At 35.1% G+C, this 20,102-nt stretch overlaps 1 protein-coding gene across 3 annotated transcripts in view; it reads right to left on the reverse strand.

Annotated features, from left to right (window-relative positions):
- Sulf1 (Extracellular sulfatase Sulf1) overlaps positions 1-20,102 on the reverse strand; it is a 247,127-nt gene that overhangs the window by 51,799 nt on the left and 175,226 nt on the right. The window lies entirely within an intron of this gene.

The following is a 20,102-nucleotide window of genomic DNA, read 5'->3' on the forward strand; positions in this document are numbered from 1 at the left end:
ATAGTTATTTATTACGAAACTGTAATGCAGTTAGGCTGCGAAATATTGCGAATCAATCCACTGCAAATGAAGCAGAAAAAGAGCACCATGTTCAGTGAAGCCAAGTCTACAATTTTTGTAGCGGATCTCCTGTTTTGGCACTCGAGCTACTATTCATCCATTTCTGAGTAAAAAATCTAATATTATCTCAGTTTACGGCCCGACTCAGTGCTTCACGAACACAATATGGAAAAATACATAGAAAGCGAAGGGTAGTCTTCACTGACTAGTTAAGAAGATAATGGAATATTGTTGGGGATGCAGTCAAATTACTGGACGCTTAACGTCACACAGAAGTGATTGTAACACAACTAAAGCCACCTGTGCACTCGCAGAACGTCATCAGCACTAAACATACAATGAACTATACCGAAGTTAAAATTTTGTGTTCTGAAAGCAATTTACAAAAAAGGTTGTTTAAAGAAATTTTTTCTATCAAAAGGAATACCAACAACATGAACAAAGTGACTGATTTCGCCAACCTCAGCAATATTTACAATTACATTTTAAAATTGGGATTAATTCCTCCAGTTTCCCCAAGCAACAGGTAGTTTTGGGTTTGAGCGCAGTGCTGAGTCTGTCGAAAACCATTTACGTCAGTTGGGAGTGATTGGCATCACTGTACCCAGAATCAAACAGATACTTTTGATTTTGATTGGATAAGCGATGGGTTTGGTGTGCCTTTTGGTATCGTTTCTCTGTCAAATTATTAACTATCATCCAGCACAAACCAACTCCGTCTTGAATTCTCTCATCCATAGATCTATCAACCCCACGGACCACCACAAGAAACCACAAGAGCTAGCCCAACTCAAATCAGCTCTCCTTCAAAATGGATTCACAGATCATCAAATTGACAGATCCATTCGTCGTCAACAAACTTATTCGTCCAGTCCTAAAGATCCAAAAGACAACAACGTTCCCTACAAAGTATTCCTTCCCTACATTAAAGGTGTAACCGACAAAATTGGCCGAATTCTCAAAAAACAGGACATAAAAACGATATTCACCGCCAACAATCAAATTTACACATTCCTTCTTTCTCCCAAGGACAAAATTATCAATAAATCCCAGGGTATATATGAAATTCCATGCTCCGATTGAGATAGAACATATGTAAGCCAGACCAACAGACATATGACAAGTAGAGTATGCGAACATCAACTTGCTGTCCGAAAGTCAGATCCATCCTCAGCCTCATCAAAACATCATCAAGAGAACAAACGTGTCTGAACAAACGTGATGACGGTTAAAGTCTTCCAACTGCCTGGAAACCACTAATTTCCCGATGATCACCCCCCACCAAGACGTCCGGTGATGGTAATCACCTGAAGCTCCGCCCCCACCTTTCCGCCTCAGTAGCTTCCGTCGATATGAATACCACCGAACACCCATCGACACCTCAGTTCAATCTAAGGAGTAGAGGAGTTCTCTCTTAGAGAGAACTCGCGTCGAGACCTGGAGAGTAGGCAGATTGAGGCCCCGGCGTCAAGTCACATCAAATTCTTGAAAATGTCTTCTCCAAAATGGGAGCCGAAACGTTGAATAGAAAACTCCAGACGCGGTTCAACTAGAATTCATATATATATATATATATATATATATATATATATATATATATATATATATATATATATATATATATATATATATATATATATATATACAGGGTGTCCCTGGACTTCCTCTTTTCCTCTCGGGAATGTATAGATGGGGTCAAAATATCACCAGTACTTCATATAACTTTTTTTCCTAAAATCCTTCGTTACCAAGTAACGGGCCCTCGAAGTTACAAAATGAAAAATGTTTTTCTTTGATAACTTTTCAAGTGAATATTCAAAATCATCCAAATTTTGGTAATTGACTAAACAAATGAATTCCTTCGATGAGCTTTCATGCAGGAGTCAGTTGTTTTGCTACAAAGTCAGGAACGGACTACCCCCGATGGTCCACACCCCAAAACTTTGAAATGACAGATATTTTTCAATATTTTTCAACAAATGAAGGTTACTTGGACAATTTTATGAATAAAAGTACTCGTGCGGAAAGTCGATCGGAGCAACGAGTCTTGATAAAAATGTAGTTTCACTCGACGACATCAAACCCGCTCGTCCACCATTATTTGAAATGATAACGTTAATTCAACAACATTTATCCTGAGATGTCTACCATTATTCAAAAATATTAGTTTTTAAGGAAAATGGAAATGATAGGTAAAATGTTCATAACGAATTTTTATAATGCAAACACGTTTAACTGACGAAACTCAAGAGCCTCAAGAGCAAACAGAAATGAAAAATCCGCTACAGAAACTGCTCGATATGACCACCTTCTCTCTCTATACATTTTCTTAGTCTGCGAAGACACCCTCACTGTACTTGAAATAGCATTCCAGGGTCGCTTCGTATGGCTTCACAATGTAATGTTATTCTATTCAACAATGCATCTCTTGTGTGAATAGGTGTAGCGTAAACAAGGCTTTTTAGATGCCCCCACAGAAAGAAATCCAATAGATTTAAATCCGGAGACCGCGATGGCCATGAATATGGCCCACCTCTACCAATCCATCTATTGTGGAAAATATGGTTCAGATGGTCACGCACAATCAAACTAAAATGAGGAGGAGCGCCATCATGCATAAACCACATATCTCTTTGGGTTTGCAATGGAACATGTTCCAAAAGTCCATTCAAATCGTTCTGAATGAACTCCAAATAACGTTCTCCATTCAATCGGTCCTGTAGAACGAATGGTCCTATAAGATGGTTTCCTATGATACCAGCCCAAACATTCACGTTGAATTTCCGTTGGTGTTTGGTTTGCAATATCCCATGGGGATTTTCTTCGGCCCATATATGGAGATTATGAGAGTTGATAACTCCATCTCTACTGAAACCTGCTTCATCAGTGAATAAAACTCGATTAATAAAAGTCATATCCTCTCTTTGCCTATCCATGAACCAATTGGCATATTCCAGTCGTGCTGGAAAATCTTGAGGTGTCAAGGCATGTACCTTCTGGATGTGAAATGGGTGGAGCAGTTGTTCCCTAATTATTTTATGAATAGTGGACTTGGATGTATGGAACTGTTCTGATAGATTTCTGATGCTCATTGAAGGATCATCAGCGACGGCTTCCAAAATATTTTCCTCCAATACAACGGTACGTACAGTCCTAGGAGCGCCCTCACCACCTCGTTTTGGCAAAACTGTACCTACAATAATATCGAAATAAAACAACGTGCTCAAATTAATTATCAATTATTACATACCTGTCTCCCTCAAGCTGCGATCGACACGCTCGAATGTTTCTCTTGACGGTACCGTTCGATTGGGAAAATGCTCGGAATACAGACGACGAGCTTCTGCAGCATTACAAAATGCTCGTCCATAAAATACATGCATATCTGCATATTCATTGAATGTAAAGTGTTCGGCCATATCAAAAAAAATTCAAAATATCCTATAGAATATTGACAATACAATGATAGTCATATGACAACGCACCACTCAACAAAACAAAATCGCATTCCAGTTTCTCATTTTTTATCAAAACTTTCTAAAAGGTTTTTTTGTCAACATCTGTGAAAGAAATGGAACATAATTATTCCCTGGATATTTTTCACCTGATCAAGTGCAGCCGTTTTTGTAGTTCATTCGTTTGCTTTTTATTAGTATACTAAATATTTTTTCCGATGTGCGTTTTTTTAGCTAAATTTAGATTCGTGTTAAAGAATTTCTCCCATAAAGTTATAATTATCAGTGAAACTCCTCAACAGTTTAGCTGTGAAGAAGAATTTGAAACATTCGAATGTTGAGTTTCATGAGATTCAGATAACTGATCAACACGAAACGTGATTATTCCACACGTATTATGTACATACAAAATATGGAATGAATTCGATATTTCATAGTAGAGTAGCTTGTTAGTTTAAAAACACCACGAATCTACAGAACTTGATATTTCTTTTGAAAAAATATCTGCTATCACAATTGTGACTTAAACTTCCATATAGGTACTGTACTTTTTGTTTACGACTTCATTTTAGCATACTTTGTATTATTCCTGTTATAAATGTTGTTGAATTAACGTTATCATTATTATTTCTGCTTTGATAATTATTCATTTCAAATAATGGTGGACGAGCGGGTTTGATGTCGTCGAGTAGAACTACATTTTTATCAAGACTCGTTGCTCCGATCGACTTTCCACACGAGTACTTTTATTCATAAAATTGTCCAAGTAACCTTATTTTGTTGAAAAATATCTGTCATTTCAAAGTTTTGGGGTGTGGACCATCGGGGGTAGTCCGTTCCTGACTTTGTAGCAAAACAACTGACTCCTGCATGAAAGCTCATCGACGGAATTCATTTGTTTAGTCAATTACCAAAATTTGGATGATTTTGAATATTCACTTGAAAAGTTATCAAAGAAAAACATTTTTCATTTTGTAACTTCGAGGGCTCGTAACTTGGTTACGAAGACTTTTAGGAAAAAAAGTTATATGAAGTACTGGTGATATTTTGACCCCATATATATATATATATATATATATATATATATATATATATATATATATATATATATATATATATATATATATATATATATATATAACAACGTCGAACCGACCGTTAATATAACTTAACACAATATCTATTAATTTTAAAGCGGCACGAAATTGGACGGATAAGCTTGTTACAAGTTAAATGACTCGTCAATATTATTTTCAAATAATTCAACGAAATAATTTGGTCTTGCACAAATCAGATGATTTATTTCTGCGAATCCGTGGGCTAGATAGAGCCGAAAACCGCCATCCTTCGGGTGGTTTTGTTCCTTGTCGAAGAGACGAATGGTGCTGGATATTAATTTAAAAATTTGATTAATTCCGCTGCACCGGTGGCCGAAATTTTCCCTCTCCTGCAACCCTTCATTAGTTTCCGGATAATAACTGAGGAATCCGGGAATTAAATTGTTCCCTGGAGCAGTCCGACGTGCTCCGTAATACCACACCGTGCATTCTCTTTTTTGTATGAACAGACATTCCCCGAAATGTGGAATTAAACTTTCATTGTTTAATACCAAGCCGTTGGTTTTTGTACTATCAGGAGGCGGTACAAGTTCGTGAGGGTTTATTATTAACGAATCCTGAATATACAAGAGGTTATCTTGATTTTAATGAAGCCAATTAGATATTCATGACTTTTTTGGAAACTCTTCTCATAATTACGACCAAATTGATTTGCTTCTGTGAAAGAGATTTATTATTCGTTTTCTGGAGTGCCAAGGTTAGTCAATTCAATAGAATTCATTAGTTTCTCGTGTTTATTGCATTGTATTCTTCCTTAATGGAATTTTGAATTGGATTCTTATTATGATTTCTGTTTTATTCCTATTTTTTCAGAAAAATACGTCAAACACTTTAGTAGCTCAGAAATATCCAGGGATACATCCAGTTCTTATTTATTCACGTTGGAATTTCAATGCGTTTCATTTCATACACGAAAGAGAAAGTTATGAAAAAGTTGAACTCTATCACTCAAAAGTGATGTTCAGTTGCACAAATGTTCCCATGAAAGTTATCAGAAATTAGTTTTTATTATAGATATGCAAGTCTGATTACACAAAATCAAATTTTCGATCAGAAACACTAATGATGGTTTTTAATAACAGTAATAATTTATAATGATAATTATAGATGTCATTATTTGAGCATCAACTAATTTTTAGAAAACTTCTACCTCTCAAATATTTATTATTGATAGGTTAATATTTTTTTTTTTTGAAAAAATCATATTCTTTGAGATTAACTCTCATGTGCTTTTATCAGCTTCTACCTTCCTTTTTTTTTTTCAAGATATGTTATACAGGGTGACAATCTGTAAAAAAAACAATAAATTGATGGATGTAGCCGTTACTACGTGGTAGGAAATCATAATGAAGAAAAGAGAAATGGAATTTTGTAACAGTTTCGTCCTATACGGATATTTTCAAACTTATACAATAAACTCTGTATAGGACGAAACTGCAGTAAGGTTAGTCACAAATAAAAGTGGTAAAAAACATAGAAAGTTTCATTTTTCTTTCCTTTACTGTAAAAAAACAATTTAAAGTACTTACATACCCATATAATTACATTACCAAATGTATATAACGTTAATATAAAAACGATATGTCTTCATTATAAAACAGCATGGAACGCAAAGAATTTAAGACACAGTACACATCAATTCAAGAGATCCTTCACATACAGTATGGCAAATGTTTATAATGAATGGACACACAGTATGTACTTCATACTTCAAGTACTTCAAGTACTATGAATAAAACTAGTTCTTTCTCAACAATAATAGGCTGTAATAAAAGGCTGCTAGATATGAAAAATGCACTTTCACTCATTATTTTTAATTTTTTTCTTTCTCACCTTACATTTCTTCACTCTATTATTGAATTGTTGGTACCTGCTAATCTGAGTGTCAGCGGTTCTTTTGATCTAAAAATGAGTGGTGGAAACAAACATTACAGTTTTCTACTTTCTATAATCTGGCGAAGTCGCTGACATTCCAAAAGAAATTTAGCGTCTGCAAACAACAGCGGCTTCTCACGTTACATTTCGCTAATATGGCCAGTTCTATTGTTGATAAATAATGAATGAAAATTATGTAAGTGAGATAAGTGCCATAATCATAAGGTGTAATTAAAGTATAGTTTATACGTGACCTGCATCATATTTTATAGAAATCATAAATTAACTGAAATCGTACCATGACTGCCGAACAATTGTAGCTGGTTTCCATTTGAGAAAACATATTTTGGTTTTCTACAGGAACAATTAACTTATGATGCACTGTTTGGAACCTTTGGTGTAGTAATGAATATTACTGGAGTGTTTTCTCAACACCAAATCGTTATTTTTAACACCTCGACACGTGTTTCGATCACCAAGTGATCATCTTCAAAGAGGAAGATTGAAACTAGAAACGCACACGTAAAATATAGCACATAGCACACTTAAAATATGGAAGACCTGAAAAATCAGCAGTCGCCCATCATATTTTGCAACAAAACCATTCCATAGACTTCATTTCATTAAGATTAGTTAGACAAGTTAACAACAACAGGCAACTAGATGCCTATGAGAGTGTAGAAATAAGTAAACACAATAATATTATGAATAACGATGACGGACCTATGCCAAAGAGCATACTATATAGCTTGTTGAAATAAAATAAAATAATGTTGTTGGGTTTACTGATTACTACTTAAGGACACTTTGCAAAAATAAATTTGGATAGGCAATATTGTGAAATCAATTTTTATATAGCTGAAAATTGTTTTATATAAACATATATTGTAAAATAATAGATAAGGCAAAATTGTAAAATTAATTTAGGTTGGTATATCTGTATGGTTGGTACGCCTGGATGGTTTACCTGAATGGGTTACCTTCATAGCATAAATAGGGTTAGCTCGCATCAGTTTCTAGTTTTAATCTTCCTCTTTGAAGATGATCATTTGGTGATCGAAACACGTGCCGAGGTGTTGAAAATAACGATTTGGTGTTGGGGAAAAAACTCCAGTAATATTTAGGAACAATTAACTTTATGTTCGATTATAGTGTATATATATCTGCGGGATCATTAAGTTATTCTCAACTTTTCATAAAAATCCTTCAATTCATTAAACACATAAGAAAATAATTTTTCAAACTGGTCTATCCTTCCCTTTCAGCTATAGCTGTATCATAGAATTACATGTTTCATTTATTGACATCATATTCCGAGGATTTTTATTTTATAGCATCTGGAGGGTTGAAAAAAAAAGATGAAATGCTTCGAGGAAACATAGACAGTGCCCTGCTTGTCTTGGGGGGATACCACCGTGACCCCAGATATGGTACTTGCTTGACTAGACTACATGGATTTTATTTTACCATATAGAAAATATTCCAAAGGCGATCAACAAAGATACGTCCAATTCAGATATCAAATAATTAAGTTTCTAATTCAGTTAACCAACGTCTGATTGCAGAAGGACAAGATAACCGCAATTTTGAACGATAAAATCAAAGTCAAAAAATATTACGAGGGGCTATAAGGGCATTACTACCAGAAACCAATTTTTAATCTGAAAGTTGTTAGAAAAAAATCACCCTTTTGGTTTTCCATTTATATTTTTCGTTTCATTATAATGGCAGTATGACAGGACGTCCGTAGACATCAAGTTTGAATTGCTTTCAAAAGAATTCTTTCAATTTTTTTGACGTGACATAACGATTTGTTCAAAAATAGTGGTGTCATTTTTAGCTGAATATAACTTACTGTTAATTTTGAAATATACTGAAATCGGATTGAAGAATCTCAACGTTCAGCAAACATTTCACCAAGTATTATTAACAAAAAATGTGTGTTTTGAATTCTGATTACCTAAAAAATATGAAGACTTTTCACATGTTCTCGTAATTATTTGCACAGACTTCATATAACATTGAATTACATTTTACCACCTTGAAATAGAAAGTAAAGTATTAGTTCAGCACTCATAATTCGATAACCACGGTTTTCCTTGGTGTGAAAGCAAAAATCTTAGAAGCAGAAAATCAAATTATAGTCATAATATGAAAGTTGCATACAGGTACTCATTAATAACTAAATTGTCGGATACATTAACATTTAATAAACCATGTAGATTTTAATTAAGCACTGTATGTAAATTCCAGTAATTTCTCTCCTCATCATTATTTTTTTCATGTATGTCGTTTACACAAATCATGGTAAATGAGAAATTAGTTAACATAAGTTGCATAATTTGTCTACATAATTCCCTGAACGGCAAGTGTATATATTGAAGAGGCTTAGGATATGGGAAATGATAATTTCAGAAAACGGTTCCAACTCACATTAGTAAAAATTCAATCAGCGGGTGTTACAGAAACAGGAAAAATGAAATATTTCAATTTCCTTCATTTATTGAGTTCTTCAAAGAAAAATGTAGGAGAGCTACGAAAATAGAAAGAGAGACATTAACTTGAAAACAAACTCTTTGCAAAAATGTGTAGATCATGCGGAGGAATTACTTTCAGATACAAACTAAAACAAAAAACCTTTTCGTAACAACTACTCTCACTTGAACATTGAATTACACGGAAATCCCTTTTTCCTATACAGTTTGCAGCCCAAACATTTGTGCGAAGTACAAATGGAAATAATACTTTCATCAAGCCTCTTTTTCTTTAGTAGGCTTATTGAATACTACAAACAGAAGATTCGGATAAATTGTATGCATTGACAAACGATAAAAAAATTTAAGGCTAGTTTTACGTTGTCAACATCAATATTTACCTATGATGCACTGTTTGGAACCTTTGGTGTTGCAGTAGTTTTTTGGACGATTTTCTGAAACGGTTAATGCATGCGCTGTCCTTTATAACTGTCGGAAGATGGTTGTAGATTTTAATCCCATTATAGATGATTGAATCCTTTATTAAATTGCTGGAGGGGATAGGTAGTCTGAAGAGAGAGCTTTGCCTCGATTCACGATGATTCAGGGATTTATGTAAGGTATGTCTATTCTTGTGTATGAGGCTCACCGTCTCAAGTATATAAAGTGATGTTACTGTTAATATTTTATGATGCCTTAATTATTCTCTACACGAGCATCTTCGATCCACTTTATATATATATATATATATATATATATATATATATATATATATATATATATATATATATATATATATATATATATATATATATATATATATATATATTAATATATATCTCAATGCTCTTTTTTGCAGAATAAACACACTATCAAATAAGTAGGTACTACAAACACCCCAGAAGGCGATTCCATATCTCATGTGGGATTCAATCAGAGCCAAATAAGCAGTTCTGGCCGTGGAACTACCCAAGTCATTGGAGATTATACGAACTGCGTGACAACCTGATGCGAGTTTTTTACACAAAGATTTTATGTGGCATTCAAATGGCATTATTGTCAATTTCGAACCCAAGAAATTTCGTTTGTGGTTTATTAGTTATTAGTTCATTTGACATTGGTATATCAGGAAGACTGCAGCGAAAAGTGACTATGCTAGTTTTATTTAAGTTCAGAGCTAGAAAGTTTGAGTCGCACCATTGTTTTATTTTGCACATATCCTTTTCTATTTTATTAAACAGTTGCTGTGGTGTTTTACTGTGCCACAGTACAGTGGTGTCATCCGCAAAGAGGGTAATTTTTGCTGAGATGTTCAATTTAGTGATGTCGTTTACATACAGTAAGAAAAGTAATGGGCCAATAACCGAGCCCTGAGGGACGCCATATTGTATGTGTCGTACTTCAGACTCCGTACCATGTCGAACGATTTGTTTGCGCTGTTCTAAATAAGCTTTTAGCCATTTTAAACTCCCATTTCTGACCCCATAGAATTCGAGTTTTTGCAGCAGAATACCGTGGTTCACACAATCAAACGCCTTCGAGAAATCGCAAAATACTGCAGCGGCGCACTCACCTTCATTTATGTTATCATACATGTTCGATAAGAATGAGAAGAGGGCATCGTTAGTTTCCTTTTTTTTTGATAGTAAAAAGTTTTGAAGTCGATATTTCACTAGTTTTTCTATTAACTTCGCTAAACTGTTTATGAGAGATATTGGTCTATAGTTTGAAGGGTCGTTTATATTTCCGCCCTTATGTATAGGAATAATAACTGCATTTTTAATAAATGGGGGAACTATCCCAGTTTTGAATGAGTGGTTGATTAGCACTATTAGAGCATCTAAGGCTGAATCTGGCAAATTCTGTATTACTCTCATTGAGATATCATCAATTCCCGAGGAGTTTTTGAGTTAAGTATTGTTGAGAATTTTTTTCAGTTCGGAAAGATTGGTGTCGTCCAAGTAACATACATACAATGTATATACCATAGATACTCTTCTGCTAGGTAGCTGCGTTTTAATTGTCTTAAATTAATTTTACAATATGGCCTTCTGTAATAGTCAGGTGGATTTAATTAAAATATTATTTGAACAAGCTATATATAGTATACTATGCTTACTTGATCATGTTTTGTATAAGTATCTTTACTTATATCTAACTTATCTTGTCCAACTAATCCAACTAATCTTAATGAACTAAAGTCTATATGGAATAGTTTTGTTGCAAAATGTGATGGGCCACTGCTGATTTTCCAACAAAACCATTCCATAGACTTCAGTTCATTAAGATTAGTTAGACAAGTTAACAACAACAGACATCTAGATGCCTATGAGAGTGTAGGAATAAGTAAACATAATAATATTATGAGTAAAGATGGTGGACCAATACCAATAGTATACTGTACAGCTTGTTGAAATAATATTTCATTATTAAATTAACCTGTTAGATAAGGCAATATTGTAAATTTAATTAAAACTAGTTAGTCGATAAGGCAACATGTAAAATTAATTTAAAACGCAGGTACCTAGCACAGGTATCTATAGTATAAATAAGGACAATACTGTATGTAATTAAGTTTAATCTTCCTCTTGACCATGATCACTTGGTGATCGAAACACGTATCGAGGTGTTAAAATAACTGTTTGGTGTTGGGATTAGACTCCCGTAATATTTTTCAATTTCAATATTTTTGATAAGTAATTACGACTTTTGGAATCTAGTGGTTTCCAGACATGTCACATAGCTCCTAAAATTTAGATTTTGAAATTGAATTCTCGAGTTTATATCATCGTTTCCCTTTTCTGTAAGTAATCTCGGCATATATTTCTAGACACTAAGTTCAAGTCAATTATAACTGCGTGCAATTCCATAATTTTTTCAAAATCTGGTTTTCAAGCAAACGTTTTCGTGTGTAATAATAATTCAAGATTAAATCTCCCGACCTACGGCACCGGGATTTTATAAATTAGTGAACACTCAAAACATTTGTCCATTAAATTTCGTTAAACTTGCTTGCTGCATTCGAATTTAATATAATAATAATAAATTAATTTATTGACAGCAGAAATAACATTATTATAATTGTTATAATTGTTTTTTAACCGTAGATTGCGCTGGTCAAGCCCTATCCCCTGAAGCACCGATACATGTACGAGGGCGCGTCAGCATTATCAACCAACGATCACTCCCCACACCGTGGGGTAAGTAATCATTGGGTCCGAGAATCATGTGCCCTGAGCAAGCGCAGTGAGCCAAGAATGACAGCCTTCTGCATCTATCCGGCTGAGACTTCTGCCTTAGTGCGGCAAGCCGGTATGATTTTAAGATTCGAGAGTAGAGACGATATCATTTCACCAAGGACTCCAATAATCAGAACAACCATCTTGACAGAGTGGTCTGAATAGAGTCTGCGGAGTTTGAAGAGAAATTCTCGATATTGTATCCGTTCCGTTTTTCCTCCTCTTTTCAAGCTGAAAACTCCACGAAAAATATCGTTCTGCTCTGGTGGTCGAGAAGGACTACATCAGGCTTATTAGCTTGTTTGAGCCTGAGGGTGTGGAATGAATAATTCCAATAAATTCGGCATTTCTCGTTCCCACAACGGATTCAATATCCCCCGGAGAGTAGAGCAACACTGGTGTCAATACCATAAGAGTGCCGTAGATGGTAATATAGCACTCTAAGGGTCGGTTTATATCGATTGATATAGGCAAAGACCGCATATGCTTGACAAGCTGATAGCAAGTGCATTAGTGCACCTTGTGTCAGAAACCGCTATACCCCTCACGCGACTGCGGTAGACTAAGGTGTTGAAGACACCATCCTGGCAAGCCATGATGAACCTCTCACTCGACCTGAGGAAAGCAAAAGTCGGGCGCTTTGATAAGCCAAGGTCTTTTATGTTATTGAAGAAGACTCCGTGCATTGGCTTATCCTTGTGTTTCCGCAGAAGTGGGATGATCTCTGCGGCTTTTATATGCGTTTACTGCCGAAAACTAAACCGACTTCATCAGCTGCTCTAAAGAGAAATGGTCCAATTTTTGCTCTCTCATGGTCACGGACCATGCAGAGAAGGGGATCCGAACTCCTGACGACTTTACAGGCTGTAACCAGTACCATTCTGTCATGTAGACACTCCAAACTCAAAAGTCCAAGGCCTCCCTGTTGTTGGGAACGGAAGATTTGGGATGCAAACTCCTATAGAGATGCATCATTTTTCGGGTCTTTACGTCGAGTTGATACAGCTCCTCCCGAGTCCACTTCACTACTCCAAACGAGTAGAGTAAGATTGGAACGGCAAGCATATTTGTTGCAGCAACTTTCTTCTTCCCCGACAGTTCCGATGACCAGATCTGTCAAAGTTTGTGCTTATACTTGCCACGGAGAAAGTTCTTCGCTGCTGTTATTATTATTATTATTTCCCAAAGGGTAAGCTGGTCTTGCCCTGTCTCCGAAACTCCGATACATTTGAGAGGGCGCGCCATAAACATCAATCAATGAACACTCGTCACACCGTGGGGTAAATGATCATTGGGTCCGAGAATCATGTACCCTGAGCAGACGCAATGAGCCAAAAATGACAGTCTTCAGCATTTGTCCTGCCAAGATTTTTGTCTTGGTGTGGCAAACCGCCGAGATCTTCAGATTCAAGAGTAGAGAGGAAATCATCCCACTAAGGATTCCAATAATTATTCATAAATTTGTCGAAAATGAGCTGTCAGTTGAAGAATATATGAAACGCGGCTGTAAAGTTACTCATCTGTAATCGGTCTGGAAGTGTGAGTTATGAATCTGCTCATCTCTGATTGGTTCGGAGCTGTGGGTTATGGGATCATTACCTCATTACCCAACTATACGGTAACGTAATTATTGTTTTTTGTTTCAAAAGTCGTAGCAAAAAATTATTAGGTCACACATAAAAAGATAATGGAGACATTGTAACGAAGATTTTTTGCTCATTCGTTCTAGTTTTACAAATGTTTATAATCAGGGGATTTATGAGTAAGATAAGGCATATAATATTGGGCAAAGTAGAAGATAGGTCCGTTACCTTACCGATTGCCAATTCAGTGAATTCACAAATATAGCATTCAGATGGATTCTCTAGCTCTAACTTTGGGGCGTCTCAAACGTTTTAATTAAATACGAATTAGCGAAAAAAAACATCACTTTTCAAGAGCCGAGATCGATAACAATTAGTCGGTGAGTGAGAAGCAACCTCTCCGTAGAATCGGCCGCTAAAAGAACCAGCATTCGCGTATCAATTAATCCGATCGGTTGCACTTGGACTGCGTCAGGCTTTAATAGCTTTTCTGTGTCAGACGTAGAACCGGATTGGAAGGAATTATTGCACCCGGTTGCATCTCGAGCGCCAAATCGGGGTAAGTGAAATGAATATGTCCCATAGGTATTTATTGACCTAGACAAAGGCCCTGTTTCGAGTCAATGAAGAGAAATGTGTTGTTGTTCTATTGGTTTTTCAATATGTCGCAGGTATTGCACATTTTGAAAACTTTCTTTCCTTTAACTTTTGAAGGAAGCATTTATTATGTGACGAATATATGTTTGAGTAGTCAAAATTACCATTAACTCACATTTTCGAACCAATCAGAGTTGACCAGTTTCATAACTCACTTATACTTGCGAAGCCGATCACTGATGAAAAAATTCATAACTTTACAGTTGTTTTAAACGTCAGACTTCCTTGCTAAGGAAACTTGAAAACTGTAATGTATATCGTCATGCGGACGACACTCGATTTTATCACAGTTTTTATCCAAAGAAGCCTGCGGAATCATAGACTCTGATATATACTTTATTGAACTAGCAACTTCACACTCGCTTTTTATTAACACAGACAAATCTAAAGTTATCATTTTCGGGTCGAAAATCATCGATTCAGTTGAAATTCACATAAATGTAGATACATTTCATGTTGTTGATGAAGCCAGAAACCTTGGCTATTTATTTGATTCTCATATGAGGTTTGAAAAACAACAAACTCATTCAACGAGCCTATGCCTCCCTCAAATTGATATATGGTAATATCAATTGAATTGAAAAAAATGTTGTGTGAGAAATTAGTACTAGCACAATTGAATTATGCAGATACTCTTCATGGGCCAAACCTGATAAACAAAAAATTCAGAATGCCCAAAATTCTTGTTGAGACTTATATATGGAATAAGAAGAAGAAACAAAATATCTCACAAGCTCAAGGAAGTTGAATGGCTGAATATGGAGAATAGGAGAAAACTACATGCTGCCTGCCTCTATCATAAGATTTTCTTATATAAAATCCCTTCGTATCTGCATAGGAAACTGACGTTTCCAACCGATGTTCATAATATTAACATAAGGTTCAAAGGCTCTTTATTAACACCTCCCATTTTCACAACCCATTTATTCAAACGCTCTTTCAGTTACCAGATAGCAGCTAAAGTATTCAATGCTATTCCTGAACTTTTAAAAAAACTGCCACCCTCTCAGTTTAAAATTAAATTGAAATTATATCTTTTTCAAAATCAGTAACATGATGAACTTTTCACCATTTCGCTTTTCTATCTTCTTCAATTTTTTTCTTTTTGAGTGATTCATGACCAATAATACTTTGCTTAGTTTTGTATCATCGCTAGTCACTGATCTTTATTCATGTATTCATATACTTATGTTAATGCTATGCTACTTTGATACTCATACATTGATTTTTGTAGGTTAAGTGGACACAGTTATTTGCATAGCTGCAAAAATTGAACTTCGCCTTTTACTACAACTTTATATATGTAGTTAGAACTTAACATTGTGATTGTTTTTTTTGTGGTTGTCTATTATTATTATTATTATTATTTCGTTTTGAAATACATTTTGTCGAAGAAATATCGGAAATCGATCATTGAAAAGCCCGCGTGAAGGGATTGTCGAAATTATTTTCATAGCTATGTTGGCTCAACTGTTCTCTTACCAGCATATTCCATATGATTCTGTACTTGACAATGATTATCTAATCATTTTTCCAAGAAATTCAGCCTTAATACAATGGTTGGTTAATGTTGGATGAAGATGCTGCTGGTTTTAGTAGCATCGGTTGTTAGAACTCCTTTTGCAAGATGCCGTCTGTGGTCATTTCAATTAGGTAATTGATATTTCCAGTTTGCTCGATTATATTTGACAATTAAGTATTAGTAAAGAGAAAGTTTGTCTCAAAAGTATTTTGGCGTTCAGCATGTACAGAAAGTTTTTTTTGTTATTGAGCATTTATGTCTGTAAAAATATTCAAAATCCAGAATGATAACGTCGAAAAGTCAGTTATGAAAAAAAATCCTGATTACAAAAAATTAGGCGTGTTGACATCAACAGTTTTGAACTGTGTACCATCGTTTATAAAAATTAGAAGAAAACAATTATATATTGAGGAAAATTTACTGTATAAGTCTGACCTGTGAGAATATCAGATGGAAGTCAGCCTTTCCTATAAATGAGAACATCAAGAAGTCTTTTATCTGCACGTCTAAACAACTTTGATTTTGAAAACAATAATGCAGAAAAACTAATACTAGTATTGTGTTTCAATAGTCCATAAAGTTTGATCAATTTGCTCATCATCACTTTCCTACTCTTCGAAGCATTTCCTAACTTGAGTAAATTTTTCTATACAGAACAATACAGTCCCACAACGATAACATATACTTGTTCAGGATCTACTCAATTTATGTCTGGGTTCGAGCTAACAATTCACCCACCTCTGCTGTGGGTGTTCTGTTTCTTCAATATAATCATATCCCCTACTTACTTCACAATAAGATTACACATTGTAAATAAATAAATGATAACACCTATCTGATACAACCTGAATGTAATAAATTATGGACATGAGCTTTAGAAACTCAATTAAATTCTGCATCGTTTATTTACAAGCTAATATAACCATCAGCTCAACCATAATTAGTACGTATGCTGCTTTCACAACATGACTATAATTTGTTTATCTGTGAATGGTATTTTTGCGTTACCATTGAAAACCTCCCATTCTGCGAAGGAAAGCCATGTAAAGATTAGTGGTCGAAGTGAAATGTAGTGATTAAAATTGAAACAGAATTAAACTGCTGTAGTATCTTTAATTAATGAATGGTAATAAACCTCACACTGAGAATTATAATTTCCGCATACCTGTATTGATAGGTTTATGGTTGAACGGTAAACGAATATCTTGTGTTTGCAAATATAATCAGTTATGAATAGTTCAACATGTGATCAAACTTTTGATGGGAAGATATTAGAACCATACAACATCAAACCGGTTTTTAGGGAATACATATGCCTATTAGGTTCTGTATCTGTAGAGTAGGAAGGGTGAGTGTAGGCCCACACCGCTTAGGCCACATGTGACCCATTGTACATCCTCCGGAAGAGTTTTCCTCCTAGGTCATCGTTCTTCCTGTCCTTTCCAGGAAGGTGGACAGGTTTCTGGGATACATTTCTTTTATATCGGCATGTGTAGGCCAATGCTTGCCGAACACACTCTCTTATTGACGATAACTCCGGACTTTCGCACAGGACATGCCTGACAGTTTCATCTTCCTGTTCACACATCCTGCATAGAGGTGTGACCACTAGCCCCATATTGTTAAGCTTATATTTTTCTTTTTTTCCTGGTCATCACCAGATATTTTTTCGGCGCCAGCTTCTCAGAGTCGCCCAGGGTGATCCTGGCAAGATTGCATCCTTTGATTTCATCCCATCCTTTTAGGAATTGAGCACGGATGTGACGTTTGGCTAGTTTCGCAATTATCGAAGTCATCAGGCCGTAGGTACCACTGGGTCCTAAAATTCTTAGTCCAGCCGCTTTCTTGGGTGAAGAGTCGGTAATTTTAGAATTACTTCAAGAAATAAAGTAATCATTGTGTCAAATTCAAAGAGCAATTGCACTTAACTATCTCGAATATTGATTTTGTCTTAGTTTTTGAGTTAATTGCTTTTATTTTATCAGACTATTTTTCGATTTTGTTTGTTTTATTACACCGATTTTCAAAGCGTGGATTCGCAACAATCGTTTATTGAACGAGTTAACAGGAAAATTCAAAGACAGAAGGAAAGAGAAACATTTGAAGTTATCGATGCGAAAGAAATAATTATTAGAAACATGAAGCATCATGATAGTGGACAAAGTTTGTGACGACAAAGCTAACACAAGAATCGATTGTTGTGAACTGACGGCTAACATTAATTTCACTACTCCTGGAACCAATAAATCATACTTTTTAGTCTGAAAAAAAAACACTTTTCTCACACCAGGAGATTGATAAAACTTGATAGTCTTCTGGTGATACCAAATCGGTTATCGGAACGCGTCTCGAAAAACAGTATTTTTTTCTGGTCTGGAAGAAGTCATTTTTAGCTGGCAAGGTTATGGCATCGGTATTTTGGGATGTGCCTGGTGTAATATTCATCGACTATATCAGAGCGTTGTTGGAGAGTTTGAAGGTAGCAATTGAGGAAAAACGATCCCGTATGAAGAAAAAGAAAGTGCTGCTTCATCAAGGCAATGCAGAACGTCACAACTCAATAATGAAAACGATGGTAAAATTGCATGAAATGGGTTTCGTCCTCAACTGGTGGAACTCTGTCTGTAAAAAAACGGAGATTCAACATCTACGCTCATTCAGGTTCCATCAGGGGTACCTCAGGGATCCCATATTGGCCCACTGTTCAGAATTTCTTATGTTTGCTGATGATCTAAAACTTTATCGAGCAATAACTTGCCGGGAAGATGCTGAATTATTTCAAAAAGATCTCGAAGCCTTTTCCATGTGGTGTAGAAATAATTTGTTGGAGGTAAACATTGATAAGTGTCAAATCATTACGTTCGCTAAAATTAGAAGTCCTATATTATTTGAATATATATTGAATAATATAGCTCTTGAAAGAGAAACATTTATTCGCGACCTGGGAGTTGAATTTGACAGCGAAATTAATTTTAATCTTCAAGTATCAGGAATTGTGGCAAAAAGTCTCAAACTGCTGCTCTACTGATTTTTCAATTGAAACAAAAAAGGTTTTATAATGTGCTTTCGTGAGATCCATTCCTGAATATTGTTTGGTTATATTGGAACCATATTATAATGTGAATATCGATTTGATTGAGAATGTTCAAAAGAAATTCTCAAGCAATTGTGCTTTTCACTTTGGTATTCAACGATATGAATATGAGTACAGTCAACTCTTAACCAAGTTACATATAAAATCAAAGGAGAATTTCTATGAACTTGAGTTTCCTCTTCAAAGTAATAAATAGTGAGATCAACTGCCGAGAACTACTTCAACTAATAACTTTTCATATCAAACCGAAAAGACACGAGAAATCCAGATATTTTTCATATACATTTTTTCCATACCAATTATGCTTTGAATAGCCCGATGCCTCGTATTTTGAATCTGGAAAGTCAATATCATAATAACATAGATCTGTTCAATGTATCACTTCAGGTATTTGAAAATCAATTGAAAAGGCTATAGCGTTTTCGAAACTTTTCTTTACCTTACCATTTTTTTGTAAGTACCAGATTTCTAACATCTTTTTTCTTGTAAGTACCAGAAGTGTTTCATCTTTTAGTAATTTAGTAAGGATTTATTAATATTTTGTATTTCACACTTTACTAAATGTAAATTGTAATGTAGACATCAGACATGAGCATTCAAAAATACTTTGTAGTTTCTAACACTTTGTTAAATATATTTTTGTAAATTGGCTTTGCCGTTGAATAAACAAATAAATAAATTGCCTCCGCATATGCAATGTTCGCTAGATTTGGCTACCAGTGACTACTGGCTGTTCGCAAACCTCAAAAAAATGCTCACCTGTAAAAAATTTCGCTTGAATGAAGAGGTTATTGTTGTTTTAAGGCGAAAATTAAATCGGTCCACAAAGTGGTATTAAAATGTTAGAGCGGCACTGGAATAATTGTGTTGCTCTTGGTGGAGATTACGATGTTGACTAAATTCAATTTTGAACACAGATAAACGCGATTTCCTTCTTAGGTCAGGATATTTTCAGCCCAGTTATGTTATGCAGAAGTATCGTAATTGGAGTGACAAAATTCCCCATAATTTTATAGGAAAGAGCA

The sequence above is a fragment of the Leptinotarsa decemlineata genome, unplaced genomic scaffold (genome assembly GCF_025532065.1).
Source record: "Leptinotarsa decemlineata unplaced genomic scaffold, Ldec_3_MD MMD2_tig00000008_RagTag_RagTag, whole genome shotgun sequence".
NCBI classification, from domain to species: domain Eukaryota; kingdom Metazoa; phylum Arthropoda; class Insecta; order Coleoptera; family Chrysomelidae; genus Leptinotarsa; species Leptinotarsa decemlineata.